We start from the raw sequence: 15,982 nt of genomic DNA, 5'->3' as shown, positions 1-15,982 counted from the left end.
TAATAAAACTATTCCCTTATTTCCTCCTAAAGTGTTTTTCTTGGTCTTATTTTATTTTTTTCTTCTCATGAACTTGACTTTCTTTTCAAGTCTTTTAAATGTAAATGTTGCTAAGATGCTCTTCTTTCCCCCCACTTTTCTCAGTGTACTTCCCTTGCTTGACATCTCACTGATGCTGACATCAGTTGATGACCTCCCATCTTTAGTACAGACCCTTTTATAAGTGCCCACACTCTATTTTCTAAATGCCCATAGACACCCCCTCTCCATTCATAAAACCCCAATCAGTCTTTTCCCTTTTCTGTTTAACAGGCAGCCATTGCCTCCCGCACACCAGAATCAGAAGACACCCCAAGATATCTAAACACTTTCTGGGTAAAAGACTGGAACAAGCAGAAAAGCATGAAAAGGTAAAGTTCTCAAGTGGAGAAAAAGTTAGTAGTAACTTTTTAGTTAAAACATGAAGATAGTGATAAAATTTATTGAAATGAAGACTGGGTTCTCTCAGAAAGAAGGTATAGATGGCAGATTCCCATTTTTAGCTGGCCAGTCCATGTACCACAGCATTTTTTGCCACACCATAAAACAAACATGTTATGCTTCAAATTTATAATCTTCCGAAGAAAATTGAAATACTCAATATCAGGAACCAAAATTCCATTACAGTTCTCATGTGTCTAGTCTATACTTCACAAGTCCCATGTGAAACATAAAGCAAGGAATGTTGATAAGGTTTTAGAAATAAAACCTTATGTCTGCAAAAACATGATTAATACGTTCACCTTTTTTTGTGCAATAGTCTAAGATATAATGAATCTTGATTTATAAGGAAAACCAGTACCATATAAAATTGGAGAGATATGCAGGGATAAACCGATAACCTTTAATTGTCCTCTTAAAGAAGGTGGCATCTCTCTCTACTCTCACAAATATCACCTGGAATAAATGGGAACAGCCATTAGGGACCTGGGTCAAAGTACAAAGTATGCTTTTTTTTTTTTTTTTTTCCCTTGGGAGTTTCCCCCTCCAGGTAAATTCACTGGATCAGCCCCCAAGCATTCAGCACCCTCCTGCTGCCCTCAGGCAATTCCAACTCTCTGAAATCCTCCTCTTTTTCCTTCTCCAGAAATGGTTTGGTTCATTGAAATAAAACTTCTAGTCAGTTCCACTTTTCAGTCAAATCTCCAATTTCCTTAGGCTGGCTGATTTTGGCAGATCCTAAGCAAAATGTTAATCTGATAATCTGATTAAATTAATGCAATGTAAATTGTAAATGGCTAATATCCTAAATTTCTGAGAGAATCTGAGTACTTGACAATCTAATTTGTAGAAGATACAAAGGAAATGTATTGAACTAGAAACCTGAGTGTCCTGGTCACACTAAAATTCCTTTTTCTGCCCCTTCTCCTCCATTCTTCTTTCTTTTCTTCCTTCCTTCCTTTCTTCCTTCTTCCCATCCCCTATTTCTCCCTTCCCTCATTCTTTCTTTCCTCTGGAGATGGTTTATAAGATCTGGCAGGCTGTGCAGAGGTTATATGCAAATACTACATCACTTTGTGTAAAGGACTTTAACATCCAGATACCAGGAGACAAGAATTTAAGAAACTTGTTCAGGATCACACAGTAGATAAACTTTATTTAAGGGCAACTGTAAGAACACATAAAAAAATGCACAATCTACTCCTCCAAGAATAAATACATGTATATGCTTCTTTAAATTAAGTTACATGTGAATATTGATACCATTTCATGCTTAATCTTTAGCAGAAAGCATGGGATCAGCAAGTGGAAATTAGACTAACCTTGAAATATCACCATGCATGGAAAATTCTGAGGGTATCTTGCATTAGCTTGGAAGAAAGCTGTTGAATGGAATATTATAGAAAGCAATAAAAAGTAGAGCAATAGAAAGTAGAATTACTTCCAGGTCACTTTGTCTAAGAGGCAATCCACAGAAGTAGAGGTATCAAAGTCAATCTTTGCCAGGCTTGTGGGTGACACACTCAGAGAAAACGGTAAACTGATCAGATAGAGACAAATTGATAATACTGACTTTGAGAATCCTAACCAGTATCTGAAAAAGAGAGTGAGTTCTCTAATCACTGTAAAATAGAAGAGAACAATACAATACAGATTTATGTTATAATAAAGCTTTATGTCACCTAAGAACATAATCCTAGTCAATAATATTTTGTTTTATTACTATCAAATAAGTCATTTAGGACATTCCAATAAACATTGCTAAACAGAATATCACCCCCAAGTAGCAGGTCATGCAAGGGAAACATTTGAACATTTGCTCAACAAATATTGTAGCAGACGGTTTTAAAAAGTCTGTTTTAAACTTGTTGAGGTTAAAAACAATATAGTAATACAGATATATTATTATAAAGCATAAAATAAAGATACTTTTCATTCATTTCTCTGTCATTCTGTTCTTCTAATATAAAACTATAAACCTGGGGTGTTAGCAAGAATTTTTCGATGAATGAACAAATAATACTCACTTGCACTGTTTTGTAAAAGAAACATACTAAAATTATGTTTCTGCCTATGTGCATATGTGGCTTTAACTTTATTGACATAGTTTTTCCTATAGTAAAAGGGATATTGCAATTGATATTATGTTATAACTTGATTCTCTTTGATTTTTTCAAACTATGTCATATAATACTTTCCAAGTCAGGACATTCAGTCCTCCATACTTCTTTAGAATACTTATCTAATATTCCATAGTTTGTGGTATCCTAAGTCATTTAACTCTTCTAGAATACCTGGTCTTTTCCTCAGGCTGGATTTTTTACACATTTATGTACATTTTATTAGTAATTAGAGATCTACGCTCTTACTCTTACTATTGCTCTTTAATTTCTGTAGAAACTCAACCTATGTCTCGTGTGTTTAATCATGGAAACAGTGTATATTTATTCTCTATTATCCAGCAGAAATAAAATACTGAAGACTTGGAAAAGTTACTTTATCCCATTACTTCTCATACATTTCACACTGTATGTTTGAGGGGGTAACAAAGTAGATCTGAAGCCATGTGGCTGAGTTTAAAATACCCTGTGGACCATAGTTAAGTATGTAAAAGTTTAATAAACTTAAATTTCCAGTTACTCTGGCCAAAAGTTTATGTTTAAGAAATATTAACTGGCCATCTTAAAAGTAAATTCTAGGCATTGGATGGGTGGTTAAGCAAAGCATTTCTCTGAGGATTCTAAGGAAAAAGGAAACTTGCTGGCATCAGAGTGAATGGGGTCATCCAAACAACAGCAACTACATTTCCATCTCTTTCTGCTTATCCCCCTTGGCACTAACGAGACCCCTGTGTACAGAGAAATTTTGCAGCTGGGGAGAAGAGACAAGCATCTGACTAAGAAATAACACCACAACTCAGAACAACTTTTGGCCTTCTATGTTGATCTTATTAAATTTCAACTGTTTCTTCTGGAAAAACAATTCACTAGAGAAAAAAAAATACTATGAAAAAGACTTCTGGTGCCATGAGTAAAGCTAACAGCCTCAAATATCTTTCAGGTGGAGAACATATTCACCATTTACCATCAAATTGAGACATGAGCTGGTATGGGAAGCTTCCTTGGGCTTATGTAGAAACCAGCATCACCTCCCTCACTCCCCGACCAAAAGAATTGCCAAAGTACCTAAACCATTTCTTTATAACAGATATGTTTAAATAAAAAGAGAAAATTATTTATCAGTTGGTATAGACACAGGGTGAGAACCTTTATAAATAGTGTTCAGGAAAACAAAATATGTTGCTGGAATAATAAAGTAAAAATACCATACTAACTAAACATGGAGGCAGGAAAGCCATGTCTCTGCATTAGCAGGGATGGAGGTATTGTGTAGGAAGCAAAGCAAATCAGTTCCAGAGTTTCCATCAAAGTAAAATAAATGTGTATTTAATTTATAATATTATATATACACAAATACATATATACATAACTTATATATATATATTTATATATATATATGACTGGGTGAAAACTGGTTTTCTATTTGTAACTGTGAGCAAAAGCAATCAATAAAACAAAAAATAAAACAAAAACAAATATAAAAAAACCCTGGAGATGACAGATTGATATTCATATTATAGGGGTTGATATTAACAGAATATATTAAAAAATGAATGTCTTTCAAAAATATACATTTAGTCACAAAAGCTATTTTAAGAGTTTGCATAAAGATTATAAAACCAACACAAATGGAGATTTATATATTATACATATAAATGTACATAAAAAATATATTTTTAAATTTCCAAGAATGACTACTCAAATTCAGTTCATGTTTTAGAAACTTACAATTGGGAAATACTGGTGCTGGGGATGAAATTTAGTGGTAGTTTTGTGCAAACCCCTAAATTCAGCCCCTGTACCAGAAGAAGGAGGAGGAGGAGAAGGAGAAGGAGGGGGAGGGAGGAGAAGACAGAAATGTATCTTAAAAATATTCTGAATAGTTTTTATCCAGTGAAGAACATTATTAATTTAAAAGGAAACACAAGGTACAATTTTTTACAGCTAACACCACTTGTGATATGAATGAAAATAAACATACTAAAATTCTATACTTTCTTCAGAATCTTTGTATTAATCACATCTGTTCTGAAGTTGTTAAACCATATTAGGTAAGAAATTTTTGTCACCAGTATACCTGAAAAGCTGATTAAATTCACTAACCGTCTCCACTGACTCCAGAATTAAAGGACTACACATACAACATATACTGCATGTATTTCCAAAATGATTACTTTGTATCTTATATAGAATTTACTCTCTGATCTCAATTTAAGAACTTCTAGTTTAGAAGAAAGACGCTAACTAAATAAAGTGAGACCTACTAGTTATTTCTGAAATTGGATGAATATGAGGAAATATAGCTTGTACCTCCATGACACTGTAAACATAGACCATTCTCCTGGTAACTTGGAGGGGTGACATGGCAGTGGGGAGCAGAGTAGACAGACAACTGTGTGACTCTACTCATATACCAGAAAGAACTCTGCATTATTCTTCTGTTATTTTTCCTCTACATTCTCTATCTATCACTCATTTGGGGGAGACCCTACAGATGGCATTTTGAAGAGTGTAAGAAGTGAAAAGAACCCTTACTTAATAAATATAGTTCTAAAATTCACTTAGAACCAAGGCACTAGAGATTCTTATAAACTATGTAAAACAAACCTACTTTTGTACATGTTTTTAAAAAGCCCTTTAAATCAAAATCTATCTACTCAACTGTTGCATATGTATATTAAACAGTTTGAGGAACCTAAATTAATAACCAATTTCAAGAGATGGTAGTCATGACTTGCTGTTAAAACCAGTATTGTAATCCTAGATGTTATATTAAGAAACTGCGGTTGTAGGAGCAAAAATACACAAAGCTATCTTAAATTTGCCCTGATTAAAACTCACAGTAAAAATTACCTGAGATGGGTGAGAGCCAAGCGTATTTTACATCAAGTTTATCAAAATAAGCTTATAAGAGTAGATCAATTTTGATATAATTGGGTAATTTGTCAGAACCGCTTATGATACAGACTACCATAAATATGCATTTCACATGAATGCAACTGACAAATGACAGCTGCTCAATGGAACCCCCAAAACTCGGTTCCACTGGTCTATATGAAAGTCACTTACCACATTCTATATTTCATTCTTTGTTCAAATCTTGACACTGAGAGTTGTCTTAATCTCCGAAACAGCTCCTGAAAAATAAAAAGATTATAAGTGTCTGCATTTATTTATATGCATACAAATATTTTCCCAAAATAATAGTCAGCATTTTAGATATTTTCAACCTTTGCTGTTAAGACAAAGATCCAAAAACTATAGGCAAATTTGTAATTTTTTTTTGTTAAGAACTGGATTTTTTTCACTGAATGTTTTCAGGGATTAAAATGTGTCTATACTCATCTTTGAAAAGTTTTAAATTTGCATTTGTACTTTTGTCCCTAGGGTTAACATCTGTGTGGTTGTTGTTGTTGTTTCTGTTTTTAAGGACTTATTTGAGGTGCCAAGAGGTCCTAATTAGATAAAAACAAACAAACATGAATTACATTTCAGAACTCAAGTGTCAGAACAGGTACCCATTTGATTTAACGATTACTAATAGGAGCACAGAAAGTCACCAACAGGTAATTTCCGCCTGCCTCAGCATATTTTAGTATGTTAGAACAATTTTATTAAATAACTACCCAATATATTAGTCTGATGGAAAATGCATTAGTTTGTTCTAGTTTTTCCTACCCCTTATTTTATAAATGGAAGAATGAATATATGGGTGCATTTTTTAAAATGTCAAATGATCACTCTGTTACAGAGTATACCATTATCATCCTTAGGAGGATCATGCTGTTTGCAGGGCTGATCAAATAGAACAACAAACTAGAGGAGATTTGTTTCTGCTCAATTTACAAATCAATATAGAAAAAAGGGTATGGGGCTAGTTTCTGAGGTCTACAAACATCATTTGAGGGATTTACAATCCATTGAGGAAAACAATACGGACATCTACAACTAATGATAAAACATGACACAATGATATTAATTAGGAACAGGACACTCCTCTCATTCTTTTTAAGTTGAACAGGGTAGGTATCACTGAGGTATAATTTAAGCTGTACATGAATGAAATGTTACTATGTTCAAACATGGAGCAAGAGAGAGGGAGAAAAATTGAGATGAAGAAAATAGCATGGTTAGCCAGCAAAGAAAAAAGTGGGATGGAAGAACCCAATGAGAGAATTTAGGAGAAAGGAGCTCATGTTTATAAGGAAAATTTTAATGACTTTAGATTAGTGGTTAATTGAGTTGGAATAACTATGGGAAATTCAGAACTGGAACTCAGGATGGATATCCACATTAGATGTGAAGATTGAATCATGTGCATGGGGTGGTAACAAAAGTTTTAGGAGCCTTAGAGAGCATATATACATCAGGTTAGAGAAAACAAAAATGAGAAGAAACAGTCAAAGAAGAAGAAAGGGAACTGAAAGAGTGTATTTCAGATACCATGAGGTTAGAGTTTCATGAAGAGAGTGGCCAACATCGTCAAATGATGCATGTAGTTAACAGATCGGCTTCATACCAAGTTGAGTGCAGTCTTTGAGGGAATAGTTTCATTGAGGTTGTAAGGAAACAAACCAGATTACAGATAGTTTAGGATAAATGAGTCAATGCAGAAAGTATTCCAAATGAGAAGGGCAATTACTGAAAAATCAGGCATTAGAGGTGGGGAGGCAGCTCTGGAGTAGAGAGCTTGCCTAGCATATGCAGTGTGAAGAAAGGAAGGAAAGAAGGAAAGAAGGAAGGAAGGAAGGAAGGAAGGAAGGAAGGAAGGAAGGAGAAAAAGAGAGAGAGCACAAGAGAGAGCATATCCAGGACATTTTTCAGAAAGAAAGTCATATTGAAAAGTAAAGAGAAAGAAGGCAAATACATGAAAGAATGTTTAAACTATCAATTTAAATTTGGCATATTTTAATGTGATTTTTCTGTGATATTCATTGAAGAGGTGCATCAATCAAATGAGATTTTTCAGCCAGGAAAATTAAAAGATATCCTTGAACAACTAAATTTCAGTATCTTAATAATCTCCAGGTTATTAAGAAAGAACACAGGTAATATGTGTGTTTTGAGAAAACTGCATTCATATTTTTAAAATATTTTTGATAAAATATGTATTCTCATCTTAAGCGGCTTACCAAGCTCTGAAATACAATCTCATAAATCTTTTAAAAAGAACAAAGCACCAGCAAAAAAAATTACATATTTTCTACTTTTAAAAATCCTCTAAAATATGCACTCTTATCACAGGAAAAATGAAATATGATTTAACAAAGCACTTGGGAAAATAAATGATTTCCACTCTAACAATCCTCACAAATATTCCTGAAAATATTATTACATTTCTGAAAGATATGTAGCTGCTCATACATCAGACAAGCTGAAATTGACAATTCTAAAAAAATATTATCTAGTACTCTTCATTAATGTCAAGGTCATGATGGGGAATGAAAGACTGAGGCTATGTCAAATTTGTGAGGACTGAGGTGATGTAGCATTGGATTCCGGGTCAGATTCTGATGCAATAAAAAAAAAAATCTTAGACAACTGAGGACACTTGAGGAGGTCTATAGATTAGTTAATTTTTTTTCAATTAATCATCTGGATTCTACAAATAGTTATGTAAGAAGTTAATATTTGGGAAAGATGGATGAAAACTATAAGGGAATTTTGTACTGTTTAAAAAGATATTTTGGTAAACCTAAAATTATTTAAAAGTGAAAAGGTTTACTAAATGCTTTATAGCTATAAAAGGAAATTTAGTGAAGAGTCATATATGCAGGGAATAAGAGAACAAAAGTAAACTATGTACTTGTCGGGACCATGATGTTTTTCTTTTTTAAAACATGGCCATAACCAAGTGAAAATAAAGAAATACAACACGAATACCTGGTCTTAAATAAATTCCCCATTTACAGGTATAAATTAATTAAGAAAATAAACTAATAAAAACTCAGAATATAAGTCTTCAGTCTCCATTTTCATGTTATTCTCTCAGTATAAAGAGGTTGCCAAGGCCAGTTTTCAAGTTGCTTCCCATTCAATTTTGAGCATCTCCTCTATGAACAATACTTAATCATAAGGCAAATGTAGCCTCTGGTTATGAAAATGTTGGATTATTATACCTGTGTCCCATTAACAGTACTTCATAGGCTGCATAATGACAAAGAAGCAAGCAAAATAAAAGAATGAGGAGATATTTGGATTTAGCATCCATAAGACTGGACCAAAAGCTGTCACGTGGAGAAAAGGAGGAAGGATAGGAGACAGGCAGAGTTATTTGAAGGTACCAGAGAATTCTGATGTGTACTCCTTGAGGCATAAAGGAGTTGGTCACCTCAAGTAGAGAGAAAATCCTAAGCAGAGGCATAAGACTAGAAAATGACAGAGTTGTTCTGATTACCCAACTCAAAAAAAAAAAAAAAAAGGAAGAGCTCCAAGGGTGGAATTTCATTGAGTAATAGGATGTGAGGAAGACAGGTTTAAAGAGCCTTGGAGCTTCCCGGAAATTATGTGCTGCAAGTAAACACCAATGTCTCCCACACTGAAGGCCAGTTATATTAAATGCCGTTCAATCCATTACAGTTTACCAATTCAGTGAATTTCCACAGAATCCAAAGGATAAAGTACATATTTTAGATGCTGTTACCAAAATGGTGTTGACTAATTACCAATAAACTGGATCTTAAAATTTTACTCTGAATATATCATTTTATGAACAACCAATTGCCATCTGCCTGCCCACTTCTAATAGGTAAATAATTGAGGATCATGGACAAGTATCAATTGTCCACGGAAATTTTGTAAAGTGAAAAATCCCTGTTAATTTGATAAAAATATCATTTTAGCAGCACTTTCTAAGTTATTTTAGCAGCATTTGCCCGTAAAACAATAGTCCCAGAATATGTTAGCTGGTCTGATGTCAAAAAGTATTCTCTCATTAAGTTTATTAAACATGGGGATAAGCAAGATTAATCAGATTATTTGCTATAAGAGATTTCAGAACTTTAAGAACACTAATGAAAAATATGATATTTAATAGGGGAGATGAGATGCACTGTGATACAACCCAAAAAGAGATCTAATAGCTCAGCTGTCCAGAGAACACACACATTGGAAAACAATGAGGAAAATGTGTATTTGCTTGGCCTCTTTTTAAGTATATCAGTCAATGGTATAGCTTAACAAAATGTCTATGAAGAAAGAGGAAATGTCTCTAAAATAATTTGATTTTTGTGTACCTATTGTTGTTCTTTTAACTTTTTCAACAAAAGTCATCTACTGGAAAATGTCTTGGAAAATGTCTCTTCTTTTAAGACGGAAATTGTTAGGGGAAAAAGCATGATTCCAATCTCTCTGGGCAAAAAAAAAAAATGCTATTGTGTCAACTGGAAAGCTGAATTTTATTCATATAATAATATAGTTCAATCATTTGAAATGATCAGTTAAATGATGATGTTGATACGAAAATAAAAGAAGCACAGTAATAGAAAATCAAGAATGTTAATCACTAGATAAACAGTCAAGGAAACAAAAATGCAAGAAATGGAGCAGTAGTTTGTTATGCATTTCACAGACCTATAGGTCCTATTACAAGGCAACCATACTCTATAACAATATAATGTCAGCACTTTGGAATTAGTTCATAATTTTGGGTGCCAGGATCTAAAAAGAGTGGAGATTTGCCAAATATGATTCTGTAGTATGTAAATGTTCAGCAGAAAGAATACATTGACCAAAAACATTAATATGTTAAATTTGATTTCAAAATGCCAATACATAGTCATCAGATTGTTTTATTAAGAAGTTAATATTATGTGATAGTACTAAGGATATTGAAATTAAAGCTATTTCTCATATCTGCTGTCATATTTCTTCATCACACATATGTTAGCTAAGGTTTTCTTGGCATTTTCATTAGGCTATTTACATAATTATAATCATTTTTGTTTTACAGTCGTCTCAATCAACAAATGGTGAGATTATATGTTCTCAAGTGGATGATCATAATTGCTAGACATGTGGCAGACACAAAATACTCTTGAGGGAAAACATCATGTATATCTCAATACAATATTTGTTTTGAGGAGTTATAAGCTCTCAAAAAATACCCTTTTTCTAGCAGAGTTCTATAATCAGGTCTTCCCTCATAAATAATCACTGACTTGACTGTGATATTCACTCTGTCTAGAGTGTGAAATGCTATAAGAGTATGAGAGTCCTAGGCAATGACTGGATTTGACTGCGCCTGCTCCTAATAAGAATGCAACTAATATCACTCAACTTTCTTCAAGTTGTTATTGCGTTTTTTTCTTTCACCAGCTCTGTGAATCTTTATTCTCCATGATAACAAGCGAATTCATGAGGAAAAAAAAAATTGTCACAGTATCTAAAGTTTTCAGTAAAGTTTGATGAACAGAATAGACTAATAGTTGATTTCAAAAATATAGGAATTCTTAAATGCAATATTATTTTCAGTTCAGAAGTAATGAGCTTCCTTAAAAAAAAAAGTTCTCTTTTTTCTTATTCAAACAATGAGTGCTTCTTGTTCAATATTCCTTATATCTTGAGAGGTAAGTGCCAGCTTGAGTGAACAGCTACCACACATGAAGTAAATGATTCTGTTCTAATGCCTGAATGTTTTTTCCCCCAGATGCAGATATGGCCAGGCCCTCAGGTCTTCCAAGTTATTACTCAAGAGTGTCTCCTCAGTAACCTCTCATTGACAACCCTACCTATAATTTTAACCACCTTGACATTTCTGTCCCCTCCACCTGCTTTATTTTTAGAGATATAATTTTATAGAAATATTTAGAGATACAATTATTAAATTATGAGCACTATAACCTAATCAGTAACCCTAGTTTGAAAGGTCTAACTGGATGGAAACTGGAGGCAGGTAGCATCTGGCAGGAGTAAGTGAATCACTGAGAGTATGCCCCAGAAAGGTTCATCTTCCCTGTGATCCCTTCCCCTTTCTTTCTTTGCTTCTAGGCCTCCAGGTTCGGAGAAGCTTCCCTCTGCCATGTTGTCCTGCCTCTCCTTGAGCCCCTAGAGTCAGCCATCATGGACGAAATCTCTGAAACTTTGGGCCCAAATAAGCTTTTCTGACTCTAAATTGCTTTTGTTAGATATTTTGGTCACAGCAATGATTAGCTGACTAACATAGTCCCTGACACCTACCAGATACTACATGAATAGTTGCTGAATGAATGAATCATGACTATCATTAAAAAAAAAATCTCTTTTAGGGGCTGAGGTTGTAGCTCAGCAGTAAAGCTCTTGCCTAGCATGTGCTAGGCACTGGTTTTGATCCTCAGCACCACATAAAAATAAATAATAAAATAAAGGTATTGTGTCCAGTAAAACAAAAAAAAATATACATATATATAATTTGGTGAAGTGCACCAACAAGAAGGATTGTCTGTACAGATAGAAGAGCACATACATACACATGCACACAAATATAGCACCAACTAGCAGAATTATCTGTAAGCTCTTCTATCTGTAAGACAATTTTGCTAGTTGGTGCAATATATACATATATATTAAGCTCTTTTATCTATACAGACAATTCTGCTAGTTGGTGCACTTCACCAAATAATTGTCTACTCAGAACTTTTTAATAAAATAAGATGGATATAGGAAGAAAATACCAACATCTGTTTCTCATCTATATCTCCTTAAATTTTATAATCTTATCTATATCACTTTAAATTTTATAGATTTATGTTTTGTTTTTCCAACCTTTTTTTTTAACTACAAATCCCAATGGGCACACTCAATATGGTCAGGCCTAATTATCTCATTGTTTACCTCAGATTTAAATTTGATTTTATTTTATGGCCCTTTCTTTTGACCTTTGGAAAATCTCCCAGAAGACAAGGCCATAGACAATATTGCTCTGCAGCACCTATTCTGCAGTAAATTCATGGCCACAGCTTATTACATGTGTACATGCTAACAGGTTGTTTGATTCACAAAAGCCATCATATTTGATTATAACAGAAATAGGAATCAAATATGGTATAATTTCATATATACCATCTGTAGCCATACAAACAGGTTGCTGTAACCTTAAAGCCAACTAGCTATTGAGAGTAACATTAAGATAAGAGACTAGCAAATTAAGCACTTATTCTGAAATGATGTATCATTTAGGGTATCATGACAGTTTAATTTAAAAGTTGAAGGAAAAGTCACCTTGTACAAAGGATGTACGGATGGATATGAAACCAAATGCACTATCACAACTGTCAAAAATTAGGAAATTTATACTTAATATCATTAATATTTGTACAATATGACATTTATCAATGTCAAGCATTTGGGTCATTTTAAATTGTTTATTTTTAAAAGTCTGTATTGTATATTTATCTAAATTCTGTATAACCATACTGTGAAAAAATCTCAGACATTTTTACTTACAAAAAAGCCCTTAAAGATAAATATTTTTTTAAAAGAAAGTAAAATATTTGCACTACTCTGATTATGTCAACTCTTACTCTGAGAATGGTTAAAATTTAGTACTCAAAATTATAGATTAAGATTAGACTGTTCAAGAGACTCATGGTAATTCTCAAATCTATGAATTTTTTCATTCATATTTTTTTCCTCAACATTTATTGAGTCTTTTCCATTCCTAGACTGGAAATTTCGGGCCAATGAGTCAAGTGTGTGATATCTGTGGCACAGATTAAGCATGATTATATTGGAATCCTAAGGGTACTCTTGTTTTGTATTTTACTGACAGTAAAAATTCCTACAGTGATTAAAATACACGAAATGTGACAGATCACAAGAGGCATACTTCTTGTTCTTATGAAAGAATGTATGAAGTTCAATGTCCAAAGAGCAAGAACATATAGTTCTCTGCAATAATGTACTTGTTTGTGGAATCACATCACAATGGTTATAAAATGGCTGTTACTTCTCTCTTTCATTAAAAACAGTCTGTACCAATTAAATACAAGACATGAAGGGAATATGCTTGCTTTAAAAACTTATCCCTTTAGGATAACACTGTTGAGAATAATCTGAACATTGTTCAGGGCTACGGTATTCTCACAATAAATGAGAGAAATCAAAATAAAATTGTAAGAACATTTATCCATAGCAAAAAAAAAAATTGCACACCAAATCATAAAAGATATAGTAGTATAAAAGCTACTCTTAAACTATGACTAATTTGAGAAATCTTGTGACTATTTAAAATATGTAAAACATCTTGAATGTTAGTTAAGCAATCAGTAAAATGCCAAGAATTTAGATATTCAGAGATTTTTAGATGCTTAACATTTTTTATTGGTGTGTTTAAAGGGTTTTGTATTAAGAATTGTTTTTGTTGTTGTTGTTGTTGTTTGTTCTGTATTGGGGATTGAACTCAGAGGCCTTCAACCACTGAGCCCCAGCCCCAGCCCTACTTTGTATTCTATTTGGAGACAGGGTCTCACTGACTTGCCTAGTGTCTTGCTGTTGCTGAGACTAGCTTTGAACTCACCATCCTCTTGCCTCAATATCCCAAGCCACTGGAATTACAGGCATGTGTCACTGCACTTGGCTAAGTAATGCACTTTTAAAGGCTAAAAATAAAATGAATTGAGCTATATAAAGCTTTAAGTCATTCTGAAATATAATATCCATACATAAAACTTTACTTAACACAAGTTTAATTATAATTCAATTTTCAAGCAGTTTACTAAGTTTCATTAAAATGCTACTTTGATATTTACTATGGCTTGGATAAGGGTCGTCCCCCAAAAGTCCACGTGTTAAAGGCTTGATACCCTGCCCAAGGTGCTACCGGAACCCCTGTAAAATACCTAAAAGCAGTGAGTCCACCTGATCATGGACTAGAACCTCTTAAACCATTAGCAAAAATAAAGCTTTTCTCTTTGTAAGTTGATTATCTTAGGTGTTTGTTTTATTCATGGAAGGGTGATTGTCATAAGTCTCTGAGAGGGATTGCATTCAGGTGGCACATTAATGTCTGATCTTCTAATTGAGAATCAAAGTATGATATGTTTTTTGATATTTTTAATAGATTATATGTTCATCTCAGCTTTCAACATAAGTTAGTCTATCTTAAAAAAAGACACTTTGAGAAACCAAAAAAATGAAGTATAATCCAAAAAAATTTCACAGAAATCCTATGAACAGATAATCATTTGAAATTGCCTCTGTCATGAACAGGAGGAAGAGTATGTTGGGAAAGAAAAGGAAAGTTAAAAGGGGTGATGTTAAATATTAGATCATACTTATGCACTCCAGAAATAATAATAAACTGACTTAGATAAATCTGTTCTAATTCCAGGTAAATAATTAAAAGAAACTTGTTTTGATACCCCAAACCTTTTTTTCTCCCAATTAGAAAGGTAGCACTTGTAATTTCTTCATATTTTGAAACTCAGTGAAAACAACTCTTGCCAGGCACGGTGGTAAACACCTGTAATCCCAGTGGCTGGGGAGGCTGAGGCAGGAGGATGGCAAGTTCAAAGCCAGTCTTAGCAAAAGCGAGGTGCAAAGCAACAAAGTGAGGCCCTGTTTCTAAATAAAATACAAAATAGGGTTTGGTTGTGGATTAGTGGTTGAGTGCCCCTGAGTTAAATCCCTAGTACACCCCCGCCAAAAAATATCCTCTTAATAATGTATATATAATGGTAGAAGCTCAGGTGAGATAGAATCCATTGGTGTGTGTTTGATCCATCTTTTGAAGGAGAACATAGAACAGTTATTTAGAAAGCAAATAATCTACCACTTGGGATCCATTCTTTCATAAAGAAAAAGAAATCTTGTACTTGAATATTTGTATTTGCATTTCTTTGCTTAAAGTTCTAGCATCTTTATACTTATTAAAATAGGCTAATCTTAAAAATAATTTATAGTTTGTTTTACCAACTCCCAATTTACAATGTATATATTTTTCTTGGAATCATTTAATAACCACAAAAATATATTATAGAATAAAATTATTTTAATATAGACCAATAAAAGTACAATATATAATTGCATAAATACATTTCAAAAGACTAGGGTTAAAATGTTTAGTCAAAAATTATTCTTAAAAACTGATACATTTAGTAAATATGAATTTTCACTTTCTTAAAAAATACTTTATAAGCAAAGTATGAAATATGCATTATTATTAATAACTTTCCCACAAACAACTATTCTAAATTCTATGTAGCCAAGTTCTTAATTTATGGAAAATAAATAAAAGGAATCTTTCAAATTTTCTCTACTGGATATTGTTCAGTGGTATCATTTTCAAAACATATTGTTATTCATAGTGTATATTTCTGAAATGATCACTTCAATGTGAAAAAGCTGTTTTTAATTAGGGAATATGATATTTGGTGAAGAGGCTATCATTTACAAATTACAAAATT

The sequence above is a fragment of the Urocitellus parryii genome, chromosome 2, assembly GCF_045843805.1.
Source record: "Urocitellus parryii isolate mUroPar1 chromosome 2, mUroPar1.hap1, whole genome shotgun sequence".
NCBI classification, from domain to species: Eukaryota; Metazoa; Chordata; class Mammalia; order Rodentia; family Sciuridae; genus Urocitellus; species Urocitellus parryii.
Note: the sequence above shows the minus strand (reverse complement) of the source record.